Consider the following 4,716-nt stretch of genomic DNA (forward strand, 5'->3'; position numbering starts at 1 on the left):
AAAATATTATAAAATATTGGAATGGGCAGCAGCTGTATTTCACTTAAAATATAATGATGGAGTTCAAAGTACGGTTTTTAATATAGTTTTAAATATCAGCATTAAATATATTACATATGTACAGTAAATATTTATATGTCATCCATATTTATTTGTTATTATTTAGAGGAAAAGCTAAAATTACTTCTTGTCTATCATAGCCAGAGAAAAAATTTTGTTTACCAAATTTAATATGTTCAGAAACAAATCCTGGTATCCCTTAATCTTTTATTCTAATTCATCTTCCCAAATGCACATGCATTTTTACGTGGATTGGAGCAATAACAATGATATTTTTCTTGACTTTTTGCAGTTCATAAATCCAACTCAACTATCAATCCACCTTGCTTCAACTTTTATATATATATGCACACTGACTACCACTTTTACCTTCTAATTTATTTTGTGTGCCAAACTATTCTTACCCACATTGTATTTCTTAGATTCTAGACTTAATTTGTTACACTGAGAAATCGTCCTAATACTTACAACATTATAAAATCTTTATCCTTTTCTGCCAGTGACCTTCCAATGGATTCATGGCTCAGATTTTTTTAAAAAAATATGATTAGAAGGCAATAAAACTAAATGTTTGCTGCTCAGTTCTATGAATCCATTTCCCGCACTATTCCTTTTTGTTTATCATGAGCAATGTTTTGTTATAAACTGGTTTGGTTATTTTATCTAGTTCCGTCTTTATTTCCATGGAGAAACAATACCAGTTTCTGTCCTTATTTTAATATTTTCTGAATGAAGACTTCTTTGACTCTCATTTTTAAAATAACACTCTTCAATCTTCCCTTTTCTGTTCTATATTTTATTGTTCTAAACATCTAATAACACATAGTGCATTTTTGTTTTCATGAAAACATTCTACCTACATACACTATAATGTAACTTTTAAGAGTATGTAGATTTTCATCTGTTTTCTTTGCTAAGTCCCTAGCTTTTACCAGGAAACATGACAACTACTTAAAATGCTATTGATGGACCAGGGAGAAAGCTCAGTGACTCAGTATCTGCCTGGAAAAAGCAAAGTCCTGAGTTTGATTCCAGGTATCAAAAAGTAAATAAAATAAATTAAAATGCTACTGATGTAGTTTGAATGGAATAAGGTTGTTTTTGATTGTAATGGTTTATAATAATTTCTAACATTTTAAAGTTAATTTTATTGGTGGCCTACATAATTTTGTAGATGACTATTTTTAATTTTTTAATATTACAACTGAGGATGTGCTATGTATAACATGATATATAACTAATTTCTGGATTTTTTATAATAAATATTTTTAATATATACATTTGTATAAAAGTAACACAATTTTTACTGTAACCAACATCCAGAATTAGCAAAACTCATTTAAGATTTGTTTTATCAATTAATAATATTACTAATTTAATAATCTTAGAGAGGAGACAAGCAGCACCCCTCTGCTACAACTAAAAGACTAACAGTGCCCCTCCCCAAGCTAGAAAGCAGGCTGGTACCGCCCTTGCTGTGGCCCCTGACCCAAGGGCATGACCCTCTACCAACTTAAAAAGGAGTCTACATTTTGCTTCCACATGGCATGAGACAGCAGAGGTGAAAAATAACCATGTGACTTCATCCAAGAGAAGGACAATGCCCAGGGAGGGAAGGGAGAAACTAGAACCCTCAATTGTAGACAATAATTCTAGCAGCTCAGTTGAAAACCCAACCTGTGGCCTATTTTCAGTACAGACCAGAGACTGATTACATTCCCCATCTGCCAAGAGGAGCACAGATATCTTTGCTTGGAGGTAACATAGTCTGAGAGCAGTGGATAGAGGGGTCTATGGTGCAGGGAGGTAATGTCAGAAAACTCTAGGCCCTAAATATAGGTGTGGGCCTGGATTCTAAGATTTCAGACTGGAGAGTAAACCAATCATTCAATAACACAGCAATTTTTTCACTGACTCAATAATTTTTCATTTTTCTTCCATTTTGTATTAGTTTAGTCTTCCTATCATCAGGTGTTTTGCAAGGTTAACATTTTCCCCTTTCAGTTTCTTTAGTGTCTGTCATTTTGCCTTTCAGTTTTTTCTCTTCCTTCTCATCTTCATTTTACTTCCTTTATTTTCCTCCTTATTTACCATTTTTTCTATTTTCTTGTTCATTTTTCCTATGACTGTTTTCTATCACTGTTAATTTCTTTTTACTCTTTAAAATGACCTTATCTAGCTATTCTCTTCTTATACACCACTGATTGATTTTTCAAAATCAGTTGCTTTTTTTATATTTCCTTGCTCCCTATCATCTATATCATTCCTAGTACAACCACTGAGCTTTCAAATCTCTAGTTAGATAGCTAATTCTATGCTGTTACCATTCAATGCTATTTTATTGTTAGTAGAGGTAAAGTTGATTAATTTAATAGATATTTACTGTTGGTCAATAATAAGTCAATATTTCTTTTGTATTAGTATTTATACTGTTATAAAAACCTCTTTTCTATGGCTAAGACTGGTGCTTTGTTAGTACTTACAGTTTGTTAATATTCAATTTTTGATGCTATAATAGAGGCTGATTTTATTACTATAATTAAGATTATATATCTGTTGATAATTGATTACATGGAAATTATGAATTTCCATGTGGTCATTAATGATATTGTGACCAATTCCTGGAAAACTGTACTGGGCCAGGTACACTGCAGCATCCCATCTCAATAGAGATCAATCCCATCTCAATTAATAGAGGTGGTTGGATGACAGGGGAGAGCAAAAGATGAATTGTTATCCAAACCCAATGGTACCATGATAAAAACAGCGTGGAAAAAGACAAAAACAGATCCAAAAATCAATGGGACAGAATAAAAGAGGCAGAAACAACTTCAAACAAACTCAGGACCCTTATCTTTGACAAAGGTGCCAAGTACCTTCACTGAAAGAAAGATGGCTTCTTTAATAAATGGTGCTGGAAAGACTGGCTTTCCACATGCCAAAAATAAAACCTAAATTCATATCTCTTACCATGCACTAACTTAAATCAAAATGTATCAAAGACCTAAATATAAAAGCAGAAACACTTAATCAGCTAGAATAGGCATATAGGCAAAGAATTTGTTAACAAAGCCCCAACAACACAGGAAGTACTACAAATAACTGAGATTATCTCAAATTAAAAATGTTTGTTAACAGCAAAAGAAATCACCAAGGGCTGAAAAGAAAGCTCATAGAATGAGGAAAAAAAATTACTAGCTCTTCTCCAGTAAAAGAATTAACATTAGACTATATGAAGAACACAAAAATTTCAGACAATCCCAGTTTAAAGACCTAATTCAAAAATAGCCTGCTGAAATAAGTAGACATTTCTTACAAGAATAAATACACAGGGAAAATAAATATACAAAAAAATTCGCGACCTCACTGGTCGTTCAAGAAATGCAATCTAAAACAATATGGAGAATTTATTTCAGTTGAGAAAGAATGGCGGCTATCAAGAAGCCAATCAAAAACAAATGCTGAAGAGGCTCTAGGGAGAAAATAGCCCTTCTCCATTGATCTGGGAGTGTAGAGTACAACCATTATGGAAATCACTGTGAGGATGCTTCAAAAACAAAAACTAGAGGTTCCATTTTACCCCACTGTTCCTTTTCTAGGTATGTTCCCAAAAGAGTCAGAAGCATTATGCCACAGTGATATATGCATACTCATGCTTATGATGGCACAGTTTATTATAACTAAATATTGGAAATAGTTTATACACCTTTCACAGATGAATGGATAAAAACAATATGATGTTTATATACCATAGAGTACTCTCAACCATAAAGACCCATACCTCAACCATGATACACTTGATTCATAAGTAGAAAATGCATGGATGAATCATGAGCCCACAATCTTAAGTGAAATAAACCCAACAAACAAGATTAACAACAAACAGCATTATTTCTCCAGTGTGAGAAACCCAACAGACAAATAGGGAGCAAAACAGAGGATAGATATTGGGGGGCAGGAGGAACATGTTCAAATGGGAGGGGGAACAACACACAGAGGGAAGGAAAGGCAAAGTACAATGAAAGGAAAAGGAAGGGAAAAGAAAGAAATAAACTTTTGTAAATATGGAAAAGGGAGGGGTTGGAAGGTAGGGATGAGAATAGAGGAAAGAAGAACTAATATGTGTTACATACAAGTACATATTTCCTATGATGAATGTGATCCATATGTATGAGAAATACGTGCTAATAAAAAATAAAGTTAAAGAAAAATCATTTTACTGAAATAATACCAGAAAACTTTTCAAATAATGGGAAGAAATTTAACATCCAGAAAAATGAAGCATGTAGAACACCTCAAGCGACAATCAGAAAAGAACTTCTCCCCAGTACATCACAGCCAAATCTCAGAAGTCTGAGACAAGAACAGAAACTTACAAGCAATTAGGGAAAAGCAATGAATCACTCATAAAGGAAAAACTGTTAGAGTTACGTCAGGCTTCTCCACACAAATACTGGAGGTTGGAGAGTTTGAGAATGAAATATTTCAAGCAATAAAATAGAATAATTTACAATTTTGGCTGATGTTCCCTGCAAAACTATCTTTAAAAATTGACGAAGAATGGGAATTGCATTGAATCTGTACAGTAGCTTTGGGAGTATGGCCATTTTCACAATGTTGGTTCTTCCTATCCATGAGCAAGGAATGTTTTTCCAT

Source organism: Chinchilla lanigera, unplaced genomic scaffold (assembly GCF_000276665.1).
Source record: "Chinchilla lanigera isolate Chin_1 unplaced genomic scaffold, ChiLan1.0 scaffold00003, whole genome shotgun sequence".
Lineage (NCBI taxonomy): Eukaryota > Metazoa > Chordata > Mammalia > Rodentia > Chinchillidae > Chinchilla > Chinchilla lanigera.